Raw genomic sequence first — 13181 nt, forward strand, 5'->3', positions numbered from 1 at the left:
TCATTTAACAATCTACGCAGGGCATTGTTATGTCAATTTGTGACTGAGGATAATGGAATATTTGCATGTAGGTGGAAAGTGGGGACCTTGAGTTGGTTACTGGTGGGCCCATGGCACACCAGTTCAACACTGGACTGCATATCTCATGTAAGTGACGTCATCACGATCACTGTACTGAGACTTCAGACGCTGAGGAAGAATGATGTAGTAGTGAGCATTGCTTTCAACTGTATCGGCATCCATTAGTATGAGCAAATACGCAGCTGTAAGTAAATAACTAGCAATAGTGCATGAATATAACATAGGGTACTTAGTTAATGTTTTGATCAAAAAAACGTAAAAGCCATCCTACCTCGTCAAGGTAACTCTACTTAGGATGATCCTAGTCTCTAGTATTAAAACCTTGCCATGTATCAAATTTCGTAAAGGTGAATAAGGGCCGAGAAGGATTGGGGCCCTGGATATTGGACAAGCAGCCATGGGGAGCTATATAAATGTATTGTCCAGCTCAAAGAAAATGGAGGCCACACCATTATTTGCACTGAGTGCAAAAACCTAAAGCAAAGCTGAAAGGAATGAACTGGAATATAAGTTGGTATACATGCAATGTGTAGGCACATGTTCACTAGACAGACAAAGCCTAACATGAAATCAAAATGAGCAAATACCCTGCAGTAAGTAAATAAATAGCAATAGCGCATGAAAATAAGATTGGGTACTTAGTTAACATTTTTTTTTATCAAAAAAGTAAAAGCCATCCCACCATGTCAAGGTGACCCTACTCAGGCAGTCCTAAAGGTTTTTCAGTTTTGCTTTAAGTTTTTGTTTTAAGTGCAAATAAGGGCGTGGCCTCCCTTTTCTTTGAGCTGGACATTGAGTTCATACAGGTTCTGATGGATGGATGGTTTTCCATTTTTCTTCTGCTTTTCCTCACCTTCTTCCAAGAGCCATAACTTTTATTTATTTTTCCATCAATATAGCCATATTAGAGTTTGTTTTTTTTGCTGGTGAAATTGCAGTTTTGTGCAGTAAAATTGATTAAAAAAAGTGCAATTCCACAATAGTTTTTTGGTATTTTTATTTTCCATGTTCCCTCTATGGTAAAACTAGCCAGGCTATATGATTCTTCAGGTCAGCACGAGTGTGCAGATACCAATCATGTGTAGTATTTTTTTACTTGAAGTGTTGAAAAAAAATTTGTAAGAAAAAATATAACCTTTTGGCACCATTTTCCAAGACCCATAAGATTTTGATTTTTCAGGATTTCGGGCTGTGTGAGGGCTTATTTTTTGCTCCCTGAGCTGACATTTTTACTGACATGATATTGAGGTAGATATGATGTTTTGATTGCCTCTTAATTGCATTTTACTGAAAACGTAATTCTGTAATTTTTGTTTTTTTTCTCGTTATGCCGTTGACTGATAGGAATAATTTGCTTTATATTTTGATAGAAAAGACTTATATGAATGCAGCAATACCAAATATGTGTATTTTTTGTTTGTTTTATTTTTAATGGGGCAAAAAGAGGGGATTTGAACTTGTGGGTTTTTTTTAGATTTTTTAAAACTTTTTTTTCACTTTTTACTGTATTTAATAGTGCCCTTAGGGTACTTGAAGCTACAATTGTCAATTTGCTTGTGCTATACATAGCAACGCATAAGCACTTCCATGTATAGAGAAAATCATAATATATGAACGCCAGCCACGGGCTGCTTTTCACAGGAGGATCATAATGGCAGGTACAGGGGTCATCAGGAGACCGCCGACTGTCATGACAACCTATCGGCACCCTACATTCACGTCATGGACGTATGGAACGTCGGTCCCCTTGCTGACGTGTGTTAAATTCTTCTGTCAGAGATTGACAGTGGGATTTAAGAGGTTAATAGTCACAGGCGAAGCTCCATTGTTAAAGGCACATCATTATTGATTAAATTGGCAATCATGAAGGAATTAATAAAGGATTTTACATTATTATTACATATGTTTTGAATGTGCACAGCTTTTATTATGTGTGTATTGTTAATGGCTTTCAAGATATTGGAAATGCAGTGTCTGCAGATTTGTTTAGCTTTTGCCACAATAACAGACATGTCACGAAGATCTTGGCAAATCCTGTTCACAATAAGAAGTTGGCTCTGGGAAATCATGGATAAAGGTAGATGAGGCTCCTGACTAAGACCTTTTTCTGAAGCTTCTGACTTCTGACACAGAGTTATGATCATATTCGGTCTAAGTAAATCCAGACAATTATGATGAGTATTAGTAAATATGCAAAGTTGTTTTTAAATGGATTGATTAATGTTTTCGGTTTGATCGATACTTTAAGATTGGAAGCTAGAAGAGAAATTCAAACAGCGAAAGAAGTTTGACAGTTCATTTGTCTTTTGGATGACGAGAAAGGAGTGAAGAGTGTACCCAAGATGAGACTTTTCGGTAGAGGTTCTTGAAGACAAATGATCAGTCATTGGGAAAAACATTAAGAAATGTAGAGATAGCTGACAGAAAAAAATATGTTCAAGTTCAATGTTTTAAAAAGGCATCTAACAGATCAAAGGATCCGTAGAGTGCGTCTGCCATGCAATTCTAATCATGTCCTCACTATATCTGAAACTAAACCTGTCAAAGACTGAACTTGTGTTTCCTCCCTCAACTAATGCACCTATACCCGACACTGCCATTTCCGTGTGTGGTTCCACTATTACTCCCCAGCAACATGCCCGCTGTCTTGGGGTCATACTTGACTCCGAGCTTTCATTCACCCCCCCACATCCAATCACTGGCTCTCTCGTTATCTGCATCTCATAAACATTTATAGAATTCGACCTTTTCTTACTGTTTCTCTTATTCATTCTCGTCTGGACTACTGTAACTCTTCTAATCGGTCTCCCTCTTACCAAACTTTCCCCCCTCCAATCTGTCTTGAATGCTGCAGCCAGGATCATATTCCTCGCCAATCGTTACACCGATGCCTCTACCTTGTGCCAGTCCTTACACTGGCTACCCATCCACTCCAGAATCCAGTACAAACTTATTGCCCTCACCCACAAAGCACTCCATGGCTCAGCACCACCCTACATCTCCCTTGTTTCAGTATACCACCCTACCCGTGCCCTCCGTTCTGCTGATGACCTGAGGTTAGCATCCTCGATAATCAGAACCTCCTACTCCCGTCTCCAAGACTATACACGTGCCGCGCCAGTTCTTTGGAATGCACTTCCCAGGTCAATACGAGTAGTCCCCAATCCCTACAATTTTAAGTGTGCCCTGAAAACTAATTTATTCAGACTGGCCTACCGCCTCAACACATTAACCTAACTATCCCTGTGTGGCACAGTCAAAAGTTTTACCATAACCAGGTTCCCCGTATCATGTTCCCACATGCTTTATGCATCTATTAGCCCTCTGTGTCCGTACTGTTACACACTTAACATTATGGCTGGTCCAAACAATCAGGGCAATTGTTACCACCCACCTTTCGTGTCTCCCCTTTTTCCCTCATAGATTGTAAGCTTGCGAGCAGGGCCCTCATTCCTCTTGTTATCTGTTATGATCTATGTGATTATTGTTATACTGTAATGTCTATCGTCTGTACAAGTCCCCTCTGAAATGTAAAGTGCTGCGGAATATGTCGGCGCTATAGAAATAAAATGTATTATCTAATATATAAAGCTCAAGTGTGTGTATGTATGTGTGTGTATGGCCGGGATAGGCATCCGCATCGTCGCAGCTACAGCCACAGAATTTGGCACAGTCACATGTCTGGACCCCGAGAGCGTCCTAAGCTATGTTGTGAGGCGAAATTTTAACCCCGCGCGGTCCAATTCACCAAACAATTTTGCCCCTGTCTACATACTGGGGAAAAAGTGTGTGCGCGTCAAGCCCCGCCCCTCATTATGATGTCATAATGCACCTCTCTACATACTGGGGAAAAAGTGTGTGCGCATCAAGCCCCGCCCCTCATTATGATGTCATAATGGTTGACCATTGGATGGAGGATGTGTGATGGGTATATGGGCACGGGACTATGGAATGGAGGATATGTTTGACGGGTATATGGGCACTGGACTATGGGATGGAGGATATGTATGACGGGTATATGGGCACGGGACTATGGGATGGCGGATATGTATGATGGGTATATGGGCACAGGACTATGGGATGGAGGATATGTATGATGGGTATATGGGCATGGGACTATGAGATGAAGGATGTGTGATGGGTATATGGGCACTCGACTATGGGATGGCGAATATGTATGATGGGTATATGGGCATGGGACTATGGGATGAAGAATATGTATGATGGGTATATGGGCATGAGACTATGGGATGGTGAATATGTATGATGGGTATATGGGCACGGGACTATGGGATGGAGGATATGTATGATGGGTATATGGGCACGGGCCTATGGGATGGTGGATATGTATGATGGGTATATGGGCACGGGACTATGGGATGGAGGATATGTATGATGGGTATATGGGCATGGGACTATGAGATGAAGGATGTGTGATGGGTATATGGGCACTCGACTATGGGATGGCGAATATGTATGATGGGTATATGGGCATGGGACTATGGGATGAAGAATATGTATGATGGGTATATGGGCATGAGACTATGGGATGGTGAATATGTATGATGGGTATATGGGCACGGGACTATGGGATGGAGGATATGTATGATGGGTATATGGGCACGGGCCTATGGGATGGTGGATATGTATGATGGGTATATGGGCACGGGACTATGGGATGGAGGATATGTATGATGGATGATATATGGGCATGGGACTATGGGATGGCGGATATGTATGATGGGTATATGGGCACGGGACTATGGGATGGAGGATATGTATGATGGTATATGGGCATGGGACTATGAGATGAAGGATGTGTGATGGGTATATGGGCACTCAACTATAGGATGGCGAATATGTATGATGGGTGTTATGATTGAGTCACCGTAGGAGGCAAAAATAGAAATGCTAGCTAAGTCCAGAAAACCAGAGAAGTTGGCAGCTATCGGATTGCAGACCCCTGAACCTATCAACACAACTAGCAGTAGCCGTGGGGGGCTCCTACGATGCCCTAGGCCCCTCGATCACAGCCGGAGGACTACATAGCCTAAAGACAGAAAGGGAAATGTAAACTGCCCCAGAGCAGACCCCAAAGCAAAGGCAGCCCCCCACATATAATGACGGTGAAGCAAGAAGAAAGAACAAAACACAGACAGAAAGATAGACTGAGCAAAGATGGGGCCCACGCTAGCTTAGATAGGAAAGGACAGGAAGGCTGCTGTCTGCAATCAGTGAAAAACCCTATGAAAATAAGAGCCAACAAACTGACAGTAAAAAAGGCCCTGAAGACGCTAGGCTTCAAAAAAGCTATGTCAGTACTCAGGAATATTCTGAAGACAGAGCAACAGGCAAAAGGAGATTCAGCTCACCCCAGCAGGGAATGGCAGAATCCAGAAAAGCAAGGAAAACAAAACAATGCAAAAAGGCAAAGCAGAAATCTTAGCTTTAGATGAGCAGGAATCAGACTGGTTTCCCAGAAGTCCACAGAGAAATCACCCGCAGGCCAGAAGGGCGTCGGCAGCCTTATATCCAGTCATTAACTCCACTCAACCAGTCATCATCATCAGCCCCAGGTGTTTGACAATCAGGCTCACTACCTTTCTTCACCAGAAGAGGGAGTTCATCGGGCCTCAGTAGTGAAGGGGAAAATGAACTCACAACAGATGGGTATGTGGGCATGGGACTATGCGATGAAGAATATGTATGATGGGTATATGGGGCATGGGACTATGGGATGAAGAATATGTATGATGGGTATATGGGCACGGGACTATGGGATGGAGGATATGTATGATGGGTATATGGGCACGGGCCTATGGGATGGTGGATATGTATGATGGGTATATGGGCACGGGACTATGGGATGAGGATAATTATAATTTGTTGTAACTAACCACAGTTAGTTACTATGCCCGGGCAGCGCCGTGCTCTTCAGCTAGTTATTATTATTATTGGTCAGTAGGTGAGTTCAAAGTTAACCTGAGAGAAGTAAAGTGACCATGGTGGCTGAGTGTGATTCAATCTGCCGGTTAAGTTGCAGGTATTCTAGATTTTTAAGGTCTATTAAGATTGTCACTTGATATTTAGCTCCTTACACAAGATGAGACCATTTTTAACCCCTTCATGCCCAGAACTGTTTTCGGTTTTTGCTCCCCTTCTTTCCAGAGCCATAACTTTTCTATTTTTCCGTCAATATGGCCATATGAGGGCTTATTGTTTGCGGGACGAGCTGTGCTTTTGAAAGACATCATTGTCATTGATTTTAGCATGTTGTGTACTCGAACACAGGAAAAAAATCAAAGTGCGGTGAAATTGCAAAAAAAAGTGCAATCCCACACTTGTTTTTTGTTTGGCTTTTTTTGCAAGGTTCACTAAATACTAAAACTGACCTGCCATTATGATTATCCAGGTTATTACGAGTTCATAGACACCAAATATGTCTAAGTTCTGTTTTATCTAAGTGGTGAAAAAAATTAAAGTTTACTAAAAAAAAAAAAATTGTGCAATTTTCAGAGACCCATAGCATCTCCATTTTTCGTGATCTCTGGTTGGGTAGCATCCAGAAGCTGCCACAACTTGATCGGCTCTCCTACATAGAAACGATGCTCAGATCGCCTCTATGTAGCAGAATTACTGCATTGCTATGAGCGCCAACCACAAGGTGGCGCTCATAGCAATCCGGCATCAACAACTATAGAGGTCTCAAGGAGACCTCTGGTTGTTATTCTGACAAACGGATGACCCCCGATCACGTGTCGGGGGTCAGCGCTGTGCATATTTCCGGCCCGATGGCCGGAATCACGCGGTAAATGCCACTGTCAGAGTTTGACAGTGGCATTTAACTAGTTAAATGGCGCGGGTGGATTGCGATTCCACCTGCGCCTATTGCGGGCACATGTCAGCCGTTCAAAACAGCTGACATGTCCTGACTTTGATGCGGGCTCACTGCCGGAGCCCCCATCAAAGCGGGGGTACTGCCATCGGGGAAGTACTATACCATCCGATGGCAGTAAGGGGTTAATGGTTATTTTAATTGCTTAAAATTCCAGATCTCCAAAAGAAACCACAATGATGGCTTGTGGATCAAAAGAGAAGACTGATAGAATGGCTCCTACTACAATGAAAGTTGTATCAACTTTCAAAGAAAAGCATGTTAATGTCAGGATGATGTAGTATAGGAGACGAAGAAAAGTGGGTTTTGAGAAAACTGAAAGATTCAGTTCCAGAATCCAGCCAGTTCCAAGAATTTGTGCTTTTCCGCTTTGGGAAGGGGAGAAACAAATTGATAACAGTTTTTGATAAATATTTCATTCCCATGGGTTGTGGCCTATCAAGAATTACCAGGATGTAAAGAAATATCATGTCTTGACATTCAAACCGATATTTTCCAAGTTTGGCGTTCTAATTGTTTTGAACTGAGTAAAAATGCTGATGGTGAGTATCCAGATCTTGTGAGAAGATTACACTATCATTTAGATGTAATAGAGCATATCAATTCAGGATGTCATGAAAGATCTCATTGATGAAATGTTGGAGCATGGCAAGAGCTTTGCAAAGCCCAATGAATTATTTGTAATGACGACTATGTGTACTGAATTAACTTTTCCACTCATCGCCTTCCTTGAAGTGGATTATATTGTAGGCTGTGTAGAAATCCAGCTTAGAAAAAAGAGTTTAGAAAAAATATGGGTTCCCTAGATCCAGAAATGAGAACCAAAGAATAATTATCTTTTACTGTGATCTTGTTCCAACTAAGACCCATTCTTCAGGTGGAGTTGAATTTTCAAATGAAATCTTTGTAGTTTTCAGTTAATATAGGTGGACATGGCTTCAGTCTCCAGTAATTAGATAGTGGATACACTCTGCCTCTAGGTTGTTCAGTCCATGAAAGTGCTGTCTTAACCACAACCGAACCAAAATTATAGGCGTGTCCATAAGAGGAAGAACCAAAAAAGAAATGTCTTTAAAATGAAAAATTCCCCTTTGGAATCTCATCATCACGATTTGAAAATGAAGACGGCCGTATGGACTATGGGAGCCATTTGCAGAAATGAGTTTCAAAGAAGATTGCAGGAAAAGCAAAGGAATATTCAGCTACCTAGCAAATGACAAATATACATTTTCTGCAGCTCAACAGTCCACAGTTGTTTGAGTAGAAATTTTAGAAGACTTGAAGAAATGAGAAACTTCAATCAGACATTTTTATTCAGTTGAGGATGGCGCAATCACCAATGTCATTTTTCATATACAACAGTATGGATTCGTGAAAAGACACTGACAGCACACATTATCATCTTTGTGCAATTTCTGTTATGTCAGTTTTTAACATTGCAATGGGTAGGAGAAGCTTTGCAATTGTTGATATTTTTTTTTGTATGAGAAAATCACTGATGAAACACTCATGTTAAAAACATAAAAATTGACTAAACACTGATGAAAATCAGATTCAAAATGCTGATGGAAAAATCAGTGACATGTAAATGAGGCCTGATACTGATAAAATGGTGAGTAGAATATTAAACATATTTTGTAAATCTTGACGTTCAGTAATGTTGAATGTTGGGAGACCAAGTTTCAGTGTACAGACCAATTGACTCTGCTCTTGGTCGATAATAAGCTGATTGCTTCTGTGGAGATCCAGGTACTACAGTACAAGTTTTATATACTGTATATTATCCCTATGTTATTTTAAAAAATGATTACAAAAAATGAAAACCCCATTAATTCCTCTATACTTGGTGTAGAAAAATGGCTGAATGCCACCCTTCACTTAGAAAGAATAAAATAATTTCCTATAACAGGCTTTTGCTTGTTAACCTATTATAAAAGAGTTATTTTGGTTCAAGCAAATACATCTTATTTTTCTATAATGTTATACAAACTATATAGAATAGCATTAATTCTTAATAAACTTACCCATAGTTTTTAAGGGAGCTTAACAAAAAAAAATAATAAAATAAATGTTTTATATAGTGTTAGTTGCTCTGTAGCAATAGTGATTGTTAGAGATTAGCATAGCATAGCACTAATTTTTAGATTATAGTTTTCTATATAGAACCTGAAATATATCCCTTTCTCACCACCTATAACCTGCTAAGTACTAAGTACGTTTTAAAAATAAAGAAACCTAAAAGTTGCTTGATATATAGCAATCCTTATATTTACACTATAGCATCATGGAGTATTATCAGAACTAGTGAGGATTAGCCTGAATTTTATGTGGAATTTATATATAAAACTGTTCTTTCTAATATCTACATTCCTCAACATTGAAATTGCAATACAAAGACGAAAAAGTTGTGGAATTATGGCAATAACAAAATCGATAGACGTGTTAATAATATGCAAATGCCAAATTAGAAACACCATTTTAAAAACATCTTGATTTATTTGTGATCAAGTATGACCACCACGCACAGAAATACACACACTTCACCACCATGGCATGCATTCAATGAGGTTATACAGTGCCTTGCGAAAGTATTCGGCCTCCTGGAACTTTTCAACCTTTTCCCACATATCATACTTCAAACATAAAGATACCAAATGTAAATTTTTGGTGAAAAATCAACAAGTGGAACACAATTGTGAAGTTGAACGAAATTTATTAGTTATTTTAAATTTTTGTGGAAATGCAAAAACTGAAAAGTGGGGCGTGCAATAATATTCGGCCCCATTACTTTCAGTGCAGCAAACTCACTCCAGAAGTTCATTGTGGATCTCTGAATGATCCAATGTTGTCCTAAATGACTAATGATGATAAATATAATCCACCTGTGTGTAATCAAGACTCCGTATAAATGCACCTGCTCTGTGATAGACTCAGGGTTCTGTTTGAAGCACAGAGAGCATCATGAAGACCAAGGAACACAACAGGCAGGTCTGTGATACTGTTGTGGAGAAGTTTAAAGCTGGATTTGGATACAAAAAGGTCTCCAAAACTTTAAACATCCCAAGGAGCACTATGCAAGCGATCATATTGAAATGGAAGGAGTATCATACCACTGCAAATCTACCAAGACCCGGCCATCCCTCTAAACTTTCATCTCAAACAAGGAGAAGACTGATCAGAGATGCAGCCAAGAGGCCCATGAGCACTCTGGATGAACTGCAGAAATCTACAGCTGAGGTGGGACAGTCTGTCCATAGGACAACAATCAGTCATACACTGCACAAATCTGGCCTTTATGGAAGAGTGGCAAGAAGAAAGCCATTTATCAAAGATATCCATAAAAAGTGTTGTTTAAAGTTTGCAACAAGCCACCTGGGAGACACCAAACATGTGTAAGAAGGTGCTCTGGTCAGATGAAACCAAAATCGAACTTTTTGGCAACAATGCCAAATGATATGTTTGGCGTAAAGGCAACACAGCTCATCACCCTGAACACACCATCCCCACTGTCAAACATGGTGGTGGCAGCATCATGGTTTGGGCCTGCTTTTCTTCAGCAGGGATAGGGAAGATGGTTAAAATTGATGGGAAGATGGATGGAGCAAAATACAGGACCATTCTTGAAGAAAATCTGTTGGAGTCTGCAAAAGACCTGAGACTGGAACGGAGTTTTCTCTTTCAACCATTCAATGATACCAAACATAAAGCAAAATCTACAATTGAATGATTCACAAATAAACATATCCAGGTGTTAGAATGGCCAAGTCAAAGTCCAGACCTGAATCCAATTGAGAATCTGTGGAAAGAGCTGAAAACTGCTGTTCACAAACGATCTCCATCAAACCTCACTGAGCTCGAGCTGTTTGCCAAGAAAGAATGGGCAAGAATTTCAGTCTCTCGATGTACAAAACTGATAGAGACATACCCTAAGCGACTTGCAGCTGTAATCGCAGCAAAAGGTGGCGCAGCAAAGTATTAAGTTAAAGGGGCTGAATAATATTGCACGCCCCACTTTTCAGATTTTGAATTTCCACAAAAATTTCAAATAACCAATAAATTTCATTCAACTTCACAGTTGTGTCCCACTTGTTGTTGATTCTTCACCAAAAATTTACATTTGGTATCTTTATGTTTGAAGCATGATATGTGGGAAAAGGTTGAAAAGTTCCAGGGGGCCGAATACTTTCGCAAGGCACTGTAAATGGTTGTCTAAGTAATATTCTGAAACACTAAAGGGGGTTTTACACTAAGCGATATCGCTAGCAATATCGCTAAAACGTCACTGGTTTTGTGACGTTATAGCGATATTGCTAGCGATATCGCTATGTGTGATACTTACCAGCGACCGGCTCCCCCGCTGTCCATCGCTGATCGCGCGAGAATGTCCGGCTCCATTTCTCGTCGGGCGCTTCCTGCTGAGACTTCCTGCTGTGACGACGAGCGACGCTGGAGGCGGGCGGGAGGACGCAGGATCGCTGTGTGAATGGTAAGTATCGTGCGCTGCGTCGCTGCTGCATCGCTGTGAGATCTTTCTGTATGAAAGCTCACTAGCGATCATTTAGCGATGCACCAGCGATCCTGACCGGGTCGGATCGCTGGTTGGATCGCTGGTGCATCGCTAAATGTAAAAGGGCCTTATATGTACTTGGTCACAAATCATAAAGATCTGCTGCTGACAGTTCCTTTGGAATTGCAAATTGATGACAGATTTTCTTGATGGGAGATAAGAAACGCTGCAGGCTATGGTATTACATTTAAGCCACACAGACTACTCATAGTAGCACGAGCAACATGCTGCCTTGCATTGTTTTGTTGAAAAAACTCCTAGGACACTTTGAAGAAATGGTTGGACAACTGGTTTCATAACCAATTCACCAAGCTGATAGTTTACTTAGGCCGGTTTCACATTAGCGCTTTTTAAGCGCACGCACGGCCGGGGTAGCTCCGCCCCCGAGCCGACTCTCTGCCCGGCGTGCCCGCCCCTTGCTTGTAGCGCCGCCTACTAGCGGACAGCGGCGCCTGCGATCGGCGCACCCTATCTTTAGCATAGGGTGTACTGCCAAGTTCTGCAACATCTCCTGACTTCTCTCATTGACCACATCTGGCAGGTCATTCACAAGTGCAAATAAGCTGCCAGCAGCAGATCTTCATGATTTGCATAACCAAGTGCATTCAGTGTGACAGCGCATTCCTCAGACAACCAGTAATTGCCTCATTCATAACATGCCAAGTCATGTAAATGCATTTTTTTGTACTTGGTACTTATAGTTGATACTGAATTAATTGTGATGTTTTGAAAATTTTATTTCCATTTTTAATAATTTGCATATCATTACCATGTGTTTTGATCCATAATTTCACAACTTTTCCTTCGTGTTGCAATTTCATTGTTTAAAAATGTGTGTATATTTCTCATCCTCTGTATACTGGGTATGGTTCCCAGTATTGTCTCTTATATTGTATGTATGGACATTGTACAGTACCATTTTTCCTATTCTGTATACCGGGAATAATTTTCTGTGCCTGCTCTTCTAGATGCCTTAGCATTCATGGTAATGTATAGTATCTAAACGTTCTTCAAGAGCAAATTCTTCCAACGATGCAGGAGCAATTTGGTGATGAACATTGCTTTTTTTTCTTCATGATAGAGAATCATGTCACAAGACAAAAGTGATAACTAAGTGGCTTGTTGAACAAAACGTTGAAATTTTGGATCCATTGCCAAGAAAGTCTCTAGATCTCTATCTCATTGAGACCCTGTGGTCAATTCTCAAAAAGCGGGTGGACAAACCAAATCACAGAAATTGTGATAAAATTGCGAAATTTTTAAAATTTTTAAAAAAATTTCCATTTTTTCACAGATTAACGTAAGTCATATCAAAGAAATTTTGCCACTATCATGAAGTACAATATGTCACGAAAAAAACAATGTCAGAATCACCGGGATCCATCGAAGTGTTCCAGAGTTATTACCTCATAAAGGGACAGTGGTCGGAATTGTAAAAATTGGCCCGTCAATAACGTGCAAACCACGCTCGTGGGTAAAGGGGCTAAAATGTAAAAAATGACAATTTTTTTTGCCTAAAATACAAAGGAAATGTGTCATCCTTAAATTTAGGCCTTTTTGAGATCATTTCATCTACAACTGTTCACCATAACAGTAAGTTTGACAAGGGTTGCCCAAACTTTTACATGCCACTGTACT

At 40.6% G+C, this 13181-nt stretch overlaps 1 long non-coding RNA gene across 1 annotated transcript in view; it reads left to right on the forward strand.

The window, feature by feature from the left end:
- LOC141087784 (uncharacterized) overlaps positions 1–13181 on the forward strand; it is a 129788-nt gene that overhangs the window by 30841 nt on the left and 85766 nt on the right. The window lies entirely within an intron of this gene.

The sequence above is a fragment of the Dendrobates tinctorius genome, unplaced genomic scaffold (assembly GCF_039654945.1).
Source record: "Dendrobates tinctorius isolate UK_male_01 unplaced genomic scaffold, ASM3965494v1 ptg000035l, whole genome shotgun sequence".
Taxonomy (NCBI): Eukaryota; Metazoa; Chordata; class Amphibia; order Anura; family Dendrobatidae; genus Dendrobates; species Dendrobates tinctorius.